This window comes from Rattus norvegicus, chromosome 2 (assembly GCF_021556685.1).
Source record: "Rattus norvegicus strain SHRSP/BbbUtx chromosome 2, alternate assembly SHRSP_T2T, whole genome shotgun sequence".
NCBI classification, from domain to species: domain Eukaryota; kingdom Metazoa; phylum Chordata; class Mammalia; order Rodentia; family Muridae; genus Rattus; species Rattus norvegicus.
Window position 1 is genome coordinate 172,995,597 of NC_141535.1, and position 11,904 is coordinate 173,007,500.

The window sequence follows — 11,904 nt, forward strand, 5'->3', positions numbered from 1 at the left end:
GATCCGGTGGTGATCCATTAGGTCTCTGGGTTTCTATCCTGTCATGGTAACTCTTCAACCAACCAACTGGAATCGTCCACTCTGTTCCTATCCTGTCCCGTTTGACTGACAAAGCCACCTTCTGCACCCGTGCCCCTGGCTCAGCATCCTTCATCCTCTCTCCCGTTGCAAATAGCCCAAGCTCCATTTCCCCCTCAGGAGTAAACACACCTCGGGCTCTTGCTGTCCAGCTTCCTATTTTCTCCAGGGATTGAACAATCCTTTTTTTTAAATCCAGCTCGTCATCTCTGGCCCGCTGGAATTTCTAGACAAGTCTGACAATTACCAGGTAATCTTTGCCCCTGAGCACAGGACAGGAGTTAACCCTCAAGCAAGGGCAACCAGAACCGTTCCTGAGATGACTGAGAATTCGGAAGGTTGAGTCCTCTTCCTGGGTGATTTTTGGCTCACTACAGCACATCCTGAGCCCCGCGTGAGGAAAACAGATGCGAAGAGGGGAAGAGATGCGAGGCAGAGAGTATATGTAGGACAGGACTGTCCGGCTTGGGTTTCTCTCACACCCATCTCAGCTCTGCCACACTCTTGTCCTGTGAACCAATGACTGCCCCTCAACAACACGAGATGACAGCAGTCCTAATACAGCCCCCACCCGGAGCCTGAAGACCGTGAGCATCTTTCCGGTTTCTTTTGTCTAATTTCCTGTGTGTTGGATATGAATTTATCACCATCTTTCGTAGCTCTGCAGACAGCTTATTCATCTACGGGCCACTTTCACAGCCCTTGGGAGGGGCTAGACAGACCTTTAGCATGCAAGCACAATAGCATGTATTGATCATTCCTCTGGTATTAAGCAGTTACATATGTATGCGTTATTACTAAACCTCATAGAAACTTCTCAAGCTGGCATTATTAGCTCCTTTCTCCCACGCCCCTTTTGTGGTGCTGGGGTTCAAACTCAGTGCCTTGCCCATACCAGGCAAGCACTCTACTCAAGACCCTCCTGCCTCAGCCTACAGAATAGCTAGGATTCCAGATACACGCCATCGCATTTTATAGGTTTTAGATGAATAAGCAAAGAGTCACCAAAGAAAAGTAACTTATCCATTACTAATTAGTAGATGGTGCACTTATTAATAAAAAGGTGAAGGATTTGAGCCACATTCCCATTCAGATGGCATCCTCTTTCCATCATGCTCACATGGCCTCTCACACGACTGTAAACTAACTTACCAGAAGGCGTGACTGGGCAAAGACAACCCCCTAGCATGTTGATCTCCACTGACCCCAAAGTATATGTTCTTCCATCATTAAAAAAGTATTAATAAGTTAATGCATAAATAAATGAGCTATGTGAAAATAGGTCTCTTGAAAAAGTTATAATACAATTTCTTCAAAATTGCTGCTGGCAACCTGAAGACTAAATGCTGGCACTTCTCTTAAAGTAATGGGTAAAAGGAATGAATATTTAAGATCACTCTGTCAGAACAAGTTGTATACAACTCCCCTGGCAGTGATATTTCAAAACGGCAAAAAGAGATTTGTGAGCACCTGTCAATGTACGACACGCCTTCAGCTCTCCACTTGCTCAGAGGAATACCCCTGTGTCATCTGTACACACTAATCGTTATTGAGCGCTCCCGAGGCTTGGAGGCAAGAAGAGGGAGCCTTTAGGAAGAAAATAGCTTCCTCTTCAGAGGAAAACCAAGAAGGGCAAGGACGTCAGGGAAGACAATTTATTGGCAGAGATCCTGAAAGTCACTAGTTCCCATTGCCCCTCAGTCCCATCCCTCAGAACGGCCTCCTCAGATCCCTGCCTGTAGTTCTGATCATTGCTCAGTAGGGCAGCAAGGAGCTCCTGGTAACAGACTGACCCGTGGAACAACCTTTCCCCGCATGGAGCTAAGTAAGGGATTGCCACTCAAAGCCTCCCTAATGTTCACTGGTGGTCTTTCTTCCCTTCCTTTCTCATTTTCCTCACTTTCCTTGAAGGCCTTCCTACCATAAAGCCAATGCCATACACTGCATGACGACTGCTCCTAGAGGGTTAGAAAATGCCACCAAAGAGCCACACTCCTGCCTTAACACCTACAAGGCCAGAAAATGTCACCAAAGAGGGACACTCCTGTGTTAATTTGGTTACAGCAGAGCCGGGGCATCAAGCAGATTAAAAGGTAGAGGAACCTCCCGATGGCAAAAGGGTCTGCTAACTCAAAGGCTTTGATGAAAGGCGGGTCATATAAAGAATATCATCACCACTGCAGACTCAATAGATACCTCAGGTAAGGTCATATATGTGACAGTACTATGTAAACTTCTAGGAAAATGTAAAACAGCTTTGGTTCTCTGTATGGCTATTACTAAGACAAAGACCTGAGAAGCAAGCTGGGCGGACACACGCGCATGCACACACACACACTCACGCATGCACATACATACAAACACACACAACACGCATGTGCACACGCACACACTCATGCACACACTCATGCATGCACATATACACAAACACACGTAGAGAGAAGGGATGTGTCAGCTTTACCCATCACTGTGACAAATTACCTAACACAAACAACTCAAGGGAGGAAGGGTTTGTTTTGACTCATTGTTTCAAACGTTTGTGTTCACAGTGACTTGGTCCATGAGTTTGGTCACAGCCTAATGGTAGTAGGAGCTACATGACAGAGGACCTTCTTCCCCTCATAATTAGAAAGAAGAGACTGAAACAGGAAGGGGCCAAGGACCGGGCATGACCTTTGGGTACCTCTCATGACCTGCTTCCTTGTGTCCTAAAGTTTCTACCACCTCCCAAAATAGAAGCCTGTGACAGGGCCGACGCTCCAATACAGTCATCTGTTCAGACATTTCACGTTCAAACTGCAATGAGTTTTGAGCAGCAAGAAGACAAAGAAGAAAGTGATTTCAGAGGATGCAACCAAAAGCGGGAGCCACAAAGATGTTCAGAGGTTGAGGGCCTCGGGCCAGCAACTCCCCCCTCATTCAATTAATAAACACTTGCTCAGTGCTGGGCCACTGGTCTATGACTTGAGATAGAAAGCCAGCTTAGCCAAAGCTAATAGAGAGTGATCTCTGCCCTTCACAGAGGACAGAAATTTACATTCTTATTTGGAGAGAATCAATAAACAAAAGATCTAACTAAGCCAGCTATGCTAGGTTTAAAATGAGCACGGGAGAACCGAGCAACGGAGATGAAAAGCGCAAAGGCTGAGCAGTGTTTTGAACTAAATGCAGCCAAAGACAAGAATGAGATCAAATTTCCAACGGTGACTCTCTAATACTACCTCCCACTGCAGGAAAAATAATGAACATCACACTGTGCTGGGATGGAACTGTCATAAAATGAGACATGTACAGACGTCCTAGGAACGCACACTCAACTTCCATATTCCGTCTTCACATTTGTTCAAAATTACTAGCTGGAAGTGTCATGGGGAAAGACTCGGGCAGGGGCCGAGCAAAGAGAATTAGAAGAGACACAAGAGAAGCCTATGGGACGGAAGAGCTTCACACTAGTACCTTGAGAGGAAGGCTCGACAGAACACCAAAGGTTTCCTGCGCTTTTGATTATGTGTATGTGGGAGGGGTACACCTGAGTGCCAGTGCCCATGGGGGCCAGAAGTCAGTAGCTGCAGTTCCATGAGTGTGGGGAACTGAACCTGTGTCCTCAGTGAGAGCAGTCAGCATCTTACCTGCTGAGCCATCTCTCAGGCCCCTCAACAGGACTTTAAACACTACTCGATTTTTCCCCTTAATAAAGGTTGTGTCTAAGTCAAGAATGATATATAAGGTCCTTTCTAGAAACAAGTTCAAACACCGGCAGGTGCTCCATAGAGCACTGCACGGGGAAGAGGTTGGGTCTCTTCTGGGATGAATTTCTGCCATGGTCTCAGGTTTGGGGGGGAGGGTACATGCAAGCCTTCATTTACCTTTTCTCCCCTCGATACTTAAAAAATATTTGTAGGGGCTAAAAACAAACTGGCCATCTCCTAAGTAGAAAAATGGCAGACCCAGAACAGTGAGGATCTGTGGGCTGTAGTGAAATGTATACTAAAGCCTTTGTGTCTGGCTTGAGTGACATGTTGGAGCAAAGCCTTTAGTATGTTTGGGTAGAAGCTGAGGAATTGTTATGAGACTATTTGAATCTTGAAGAAATGTTGTCTGTCTAGAGAATCGGCACTTGCTGCTACATAAGAACTTGCAGCTGCACTGCCCTTGGTCCTAAGACAGTCCTGGCAAACCTGGAGTTCTTAATTTTGATTATGGCTAGCCATGGTCAAAAGGGACTGAAGTTTGTGTGGGCCGTCTGCTCTCACAGGCAGCAAGGGCAAGATAACTTTGTATTTGGAACCTTTCCCAGCCCCAATTAACCTTGTAGAATGTTTGAATAAAGTAACTGGAGTGAGCTAGCTGGGCGTCAGTCTTTTCTGGGAAGGATGTGAACCCCTCTGCTCCTAAGGAAATGAAGGCTTGGCATCTCGGTGGGCTTCTCTCTCTCTCTCTCTCTCTCTCTCTCTCTCTCTCTCTCTCTCTCTCTCTCTCTCTCTCTCTCTGCTGTGGCACCTCCGACCAACATCAATACTGAGTATATAGCTTGGTCTTGGTCCTTAAAGAGTTTATACTGTAGCTGGGAAAAGGGACAAACACTTCAAAGAAACATGACCAGGTTCCTAAGTTGTCAGCCGAGAACTGAAATGCGAGGCATTGCCTCAGGGAGACAGCCAGGCAAGAATGAAGGGGGGGAACGGGGTGCTGAGCCAGGCCTTATGAATGTGCTTTCCTGATGTACCGGGGAAGAGGAAAGACTGAGCCTAGAAGAGGAGGGAGGAGAAAGAGACATAGTGATGAGTTCCGGAATGAGGAACCGACAAGCACAGACTTCAAACAGAGCATCTGCAGAGGCATCAGCTCACAGAGGCCCCTGTCAGTCACGGTGTTTAGAGAAATACACCCAGGAGAAGAGATGAGAGATGGAGATGATGGAGATGATGGTGATGATGCAGAAGCAGATAAGTGACATGGGGATGGACAGAGGGAGATGGACGATGATGGAGAAGGATGTGGAGGTACGGGGTGGAGGTGATGGAGAGGGAGAAGGAGATAAGGGGAGATGATGGAGACAGATGATGGAGAGGGAGATGGGGAGATAGGAGATGGAAATGTTGGAGATAAAAATGGAGATGGGAGAGATGGAGATGATGGAGATAGAGATGGAGAGGAAGAAGAAAAGGGATAGAAAGAGAGGGAGGGAGGGAGGGAGGGAGGGGCAGCGAGAGCGCCTTATAAAAAGATTTATTATTAGGAATTAATAATGTGATTACAGATGCTAAGAAGTCCCAAAGTGTGCTGTTGGAAAGTGGGAATATAAGAAACAGCAATGAAATTAAGTTCCCATTTGGGCCTCAACCTTAAAGCAAAAGACCTAAACCCTACACCCTAGGTCAACAGCCAGGGAAGGAAGACACAAGTAATCCCCAGGTCGGCCAGCCTCAGCCTTCTGTTCTACAGAGACTTTCAGGAAGTGACTGAGCCCCGCCCACGTTAAGGAGCGCAATCTGCGTTACTAACCCTAGCATCCTGGAATTTAACTCTCAGAGACACACCCAGGATGAGCACTGCACACCCTGGTGCTGCCTAAGGAAGCTGACTGTCAGGCAAACCTTCACACCTTGAGCTGAGTCATTACCCAGCGGGCGGGCGATAAGGGCCATGACTGGAAACAGAAGCAGAGCCACCTTAGCAAATTAAACCGGCCTTGATGTGGAAGTGATGAGGAGGAAAGCACCAGAAGCAAGACAGAAAAATACGTAGAATTATCCACGCAGTAAGACACTGCAACAGACGATGACCCACAAACATCTCTATGACTCTCCTCCTAGGAGGAGCTCTGGCAGGAGATTAAGATGCCGGGTCATTACTTGGTTGCACTGCATCGTATCGCGTGCTGTGTTGTATTCCACTGCATTGGGCTGCCCTGCATTGGGCTGCATATATTTTGAGATAGGGTCTGACTTTGAAGCCAGTCTGGAACTGTAGCTTCTCCCACCTCAATCCGATGTTAGGATCACGGTAAGCATGACGACTTCCAGGACTTGGTAGTTTAGTCTGATACCAGGATCGGCATGCAGAACTATAAGGAAGAACTGGGAAAGAGAGCCTAGGATTCCAAAGGTCAGCAATAAAGATACACGTTTAGAAAGAAAGTTTAGGTGAGAGCCGCCTCGGCCTGACTGAGGCTGCAGGACGGCGGGAGGAGCGGGCAGGCTGAGTCAGCAAACACTGCCAACCCTAATCAGTCTATGACTCACTGTGAAGAAATGACCACTCCTTGGTGACAATCCAACCCTAAAACTAGTCAAGAGGGAGGATTTCATTACAGGGAGGAAAGGATGGGCAACTCAGCCTCTTCTCAACTGCTAGAAGCTGATTCTTACTATCCAAAGCAACTGGTCAAAAGAGCCATGCCAAGTCCTAGGCAGTCAAATGTCCAAGGACAAGGAGCAACTTCTGAGGAAAACTCATGGGGCTGACAGGACGCAAACATTACCGATTGAGTGTGGGCTTTGATTTCAGAGTTTTGGGGAGGAGATGGGCAGAGGGTCTCACACTATCACCCAGACTAGCCCACTTTGTAGCCCAGGCTGGCCTCAACCTTACAGCAATTATCTTGCCCTACAGTCTCCTGTGCTAGATTATAGATATGGCCACCACAGCTGGCTGGGGTTTTTATTCCAGTAAATAGGTAAATATCAAATACTTTTGTTTCCTCAGGCAAAAAAAAGTTAATAACAATTCTATTGTCAGATTTCTCATAAGCATTTAACTACTATATCATGTCCTTAAAATAAGACAAAAATGCAAATACCTTGTAACATACTTAGAGAGATTTAAAATATTCAACATACCAAAATTCTAGCATTATAGAATAGACAATAGTCAAAAATAATACACTAGATATGTTGTATTTTCCACAGAAAAAGTCAAAACAAGTATAGGTAAATCATAAAGTCCACATCTAAGAAATTTTTATTAAAACTTTTCTCATAAACAAACCTAGGAGCTAGGAGGATGGTTCAGTAGGTAAAGAGCTTCCATGAAAGCATGAGGACATGGGTTGGATCCCCAAACACAGAGAGAAACGCCAGGGATGTTAGCACACGCCTGTACCTGGGGGTCAGAGATTCCTATGGGAGGGCCCTGGGGCTCACTGGCTGGCCTGTGAGCTGCAGCCAGTGACAGGCCTGTCTCAAAGGACACCCAAGGTTGTCCTCTGGCCTCACACAGACAAGCACACATGTGTGTACCTGCACCCTCATGTATACACACAGACAAGCACACATGTGTACACCTGCACCCTCATGTACACTCAAGGACAAGCACACATGTGTACACCTGCACCCTCATGTACACTCAAGGACAAGCACACATGTGTACACCTGCACCCTCATGTATACACACAGACAAGCACACATGTGTACACCTGCACCCTCATGTACACTCAAGGACAAGCACACATGTGTACACCTGCACCCTCATGTACACTCAAGGACAAGCACACATGTGTACACCTGCACCCTCATGTACACTCAAGAACAAGCACACATGTGTACACCTGCACCCTCATGTATACACACAGATTGAAAAAGAAATCAAAGCCTGGCATGGCAGTGCCCACCTGTAAACCCAGAACTTGGGAGGCGAATACAGAAGAGTCCGGGGTTCTAGGTCAGCCTCAGTTATATATCATGTTTGAAGCCAGCCTGGGCTCACATGAGGCCCTGTCTCAAAAAAGAGCAAGAAATATTTGGTAATAAATATGCAGAAAACACAAAAAGTTTTCTGTTAAATGATCTTCAAACAATATATTTTAAAATTTAACGTATCACTGAATTATGAATGTATGTATAAATATATGTAACTATGAAGTTGTGTATATATAATGATAGGTACGTACAGATACAGGGTATACACATATGGAGTTCTATATATGTAAATATATTCTCCCATACTCATTATAATATACTGTCAGGAAAATAATAAAAACAAAAAAACACAAGCGAAGATCCTCATTTTGAGAAATAAAACATACATCTTTAATAGGCTTAGAGATGAGGTGAATTAAAATACTAAAAACTACTAGATTTATTTTTATGTTATGTGTATGAGAGGTTTGCCTGTATATATATATATATGCACCACATCTGTATGCAGCCGCAGAAAGTGGAATTACAGATGAGTGTGGACTAACATGTGGGTACTTGGAACTGAACTTAGGTCTCCTGGAAGAGCACTATGTGCCCCTAACCATTGACTGAGCCATCTATCTCTCCTGCCCTTAATCACTGCTTCATGATGGCCAATAAAAACTTCCCACAAGAAAACCCTGGAATGTTCTTCCCACCCCTCTCAAGAGTGTGGATACTAAAAATCACTAAGTATTTCATTTCATATTTTACACATGCATGTAATCAATTCAACAAGTGAACTCTAACAATATAAAGAGAGGAGCCAAAATGCATTCCCTTGGCATTCTGCAAACCCTACTGGATTTCTCTCAACTCCTTAATGGCATGTCTTAGAATGATGCTCTGAAGAAAATTTTGAAAAAAGAAAACCATGCTCTATAAAAGCTAATAAGCTGATCATCCAACTGCAGGGTAATTTTATGCCTCCTCTTTGGACAACACAAAAGAACATGAAATGTGAGAAAATGAGGTGATCCCCACCTAAGAGCTTTGCACTGTGGTGACCTCCCCTGCCCTTAGCCTTATACAATCAGAAAAAAAAAAGTGTTACTGTCTCTAAACACTGAAGGGACACTACTAGAAGTATAAGTCAGGGAACGTTGACCTTTTCATATCGGTGTCTCTTCCATAAACCTTTCCTACAGAAAGCACACACATGTCCCATAAAGAATGTCAAAGGTGATTTCTAGAGCTGTTCGTGGAGGATGTAGGAAACCACCCAGATTCTCAAGAATAGGATGCTATTTAAACAGCCCATCATGCAGCTACTCAATACAGTCCTGCACAGTAATGCCGAAAGACACAAGGCTCACCTACAAGCATGGTCATGGGACCCCTTTTAAGATGCATTCTCAAATTAAAAGTAAAAATCAATGGCTGGGAGGGCAGCTCAGTGAAGAGACAGCTGCCCACCATGCACGAAGCCCTGGAGTGGCCTTCTCAGCTCAGCAAAGTAAAAAAGTAATTAAATAAATCTCAGCTTGAAAGTTTTATAGTATAACTCACTGTTATTAACAATAAGTACATACTTTAAGAAATAACTTAAGAAATTTTATTTAAAGTTTCTTCAAGGGTTGGGGATTTAGCTCAGTGGTAGAGCGCTTGCCTAGGAAGCGCAAGGCCCTGGGTTCGGTCCCCAGCTCTGGAAAAAAAAAAAAAAGAACCAAAAAAAAATAAAGTTTCTTCAAAGTTTCTTGAGTCAATTCCTTAAATAAACAATTTTTAAATAAATTTATTTAAATTCAGTATCAGCTATCATATTCATAAGGGAAATCTTAAGAAGAAAAATACATGCACCTAACATCGGTTTTTCCAGAATATAAGATCGCAATGTACTTTTAATTTTCAACATCATATATCATTAATACCTAGCTTTTTATTGTGAATATATAACATACATAATCAGAAATATAACCATTCTATGTTAGTAATATAATCAGAAGTAGGAAAAAACCTTATTTTTAAAGAATAGATAAATCTTTACAATTCATTGAAAATATATCAACTTTTCTTTCAGAAGGCAGTGTCATCCTTACTTTTAGAAATTAACAGTTAAGCAACACTGTGGATACTGGAAAAGCCTCTTTTTGTGCCTGCTCTAGTAACAGCTTCTCAGGATAAAAGTGGGCTTCAAATTTTAAGTTTATCAAATTCAACTAAGCAATGCTGTCAGTTCCCAAATGGCTGCAGATAAACTTACGCTTCTAATTCTACGTAAAAGTAATCCGAGACTTAACAGCAACAGGTATGCCTTCTTCTAACCCTGACGGTACTGAAAGAATTTTCATAATGAAAATAAGAGGAATAATAGATCATGTCTCTAAATTCATAGTCCCATGAGTATCTCGACACTGTAAAAAACTTTAAAAAGTTTAACATGTTGGAAAGGTGTTTGAGGGATTATAAACCTGGGATAATTTTCTTACCAGGGAAAGAAAGTAAGAGAGAGGCTCTCATCCCTACGATAACCAGACATCAAGTGACTATAAATGCCGACACCTCGGCTTCCTCACCAGCGGGATGGGAGAATGGAAAATGAACAGCCTCGGTGGGTCCTGCTCGCTCTGAAATCTGACAGCAAACCTTGAGTCTGCCCTGCCAAAGGATTTTAAGAAAGCATCAACACAGAATAAAGTATTATCTAGTATTAAAATGCATGGCCAAGTTCAGCAGACTCTTGCCTAAGTTTACCTCTTTACCCTAAATTGTGTTTTCCTCTCCTACAAAAGTCCTTTAAGAGACTCTTCAACGCTCGCCTATTTCTTCCTGTCATTACTCAGTGCTTGTAAAGGACAAATTTATTTCCACATTTGGGTCGGGCTTGGGGGTCTTGTTGTGGTTTTTTTTCCCCCAGTGATTGTGTGTGTGTGTGTGTGTGTGTGTGTGCGTGTGTGTGTGTGTGTGTGTGTGTGTGTGTGTGTGTGTGTGTGTGTGTTTGAAGAGTCCAATGAACTTCGTTCCTACACTGGGATCCACATAAAGGTAGGAGAGAATCAACCCCACAAGCACTGCCCTCTGACTTCCACACATGTACCGGGGCACTAATGCATTCTCTGGCTCTCGCTTTCACTCTCTCACACTCAAATAAAGAAATAAGTACATTTTGATAAAGTCTTGCATTGGGCTAGGGAGATCATTTGATTAGCCATGTGACGGCTCTAAGCACCAAATAAAAAGGCCAGTGACAGTGAGAGTGAGCCTGCAATCCAGGTGCTGGAGGTGGAGACAGGAAAACCCCTCAGGATTGAGCCCATACAAGATCCTGTCTCAAAATATAAGGTGAAGGATACTGAAAAAAAAAAAAACACCAGACATTGTCCTCTGGCTTCCAAAACACACACACACACACACACACACACACACACACACACACACACACACGCATCTTCTAAATAAAAACAAAAATAAAATCCTATTTTACATCCAAAAGCTTCATGAATTGTAATGGAAAAACTTCAAAGTCTGCCCCATAAGTCAAAAGTCTTACATTCAAGTCTAAGTGCTCTAGTCCCAGAACCTGGGTAAACAAGTCTCTTTTAAACTCTGAGCCTCCTCTGTTTTCCTCCTGTGTAGACTAAGTACAATGTACTTACTGAAAGGTGTTCACATTACACAGCTTAAATATGGCACGTCTAAAAGCACATGTCAATCATGACGCTGTAGAAAGGCTTGTCTGTTACTGTTTTATCCAAGAGATGTGAACAAAATCCTTGGAGTTCTACCCTTTCTTTGAGAACCACTCCTCTCTGTAGGCTATTAACTCCAGCTTGGAATTCAGTGAGAATAAAGATGAAGTTGCTATAAACTGTGCTTCAAAGCCAGAGGCTCAGGGTCTGCCCTTTGGCCAGGCTTGTGGACAACTGCACAGAGAATGAAGCTCAGGTTTCTACGCAGAGATCAGAGATAGTCGTTTTGTAATATTTTGTACAGGAGGAATACTCTTCCCCAAATTCTCCTCTTAAAAGCAACGGAGGGGGGCTGGAGAGATGGCTCAGTGGTTAAGAGCACTGACTGCTCTTCCAGAGGACCTGAGTTCAATTCCCAGCAACCACATGGTGGCTCACAACCATCTGTAATGGGATCCAATGCCCTCTTTGGTGTGTCTGAAGACAGCAATGGTGTGCTCATACCATAAAAATAAAAA

At 43.8% G+C, this 11,904-nt stretch overlaps 1 protein-coding gene across 4 annotated transcripts in view; it reads right to left on the minus strand.

The window, feature by feature from the left end:
* Fhip1a (FHF complex subunit HOOK interacting protein 1A) overlaps nucleotides 1-11,904 on the minus strand; it is a 252,515-nt gene that overhangs the window by 238,557 nt on the left and 2,054 nt on the right.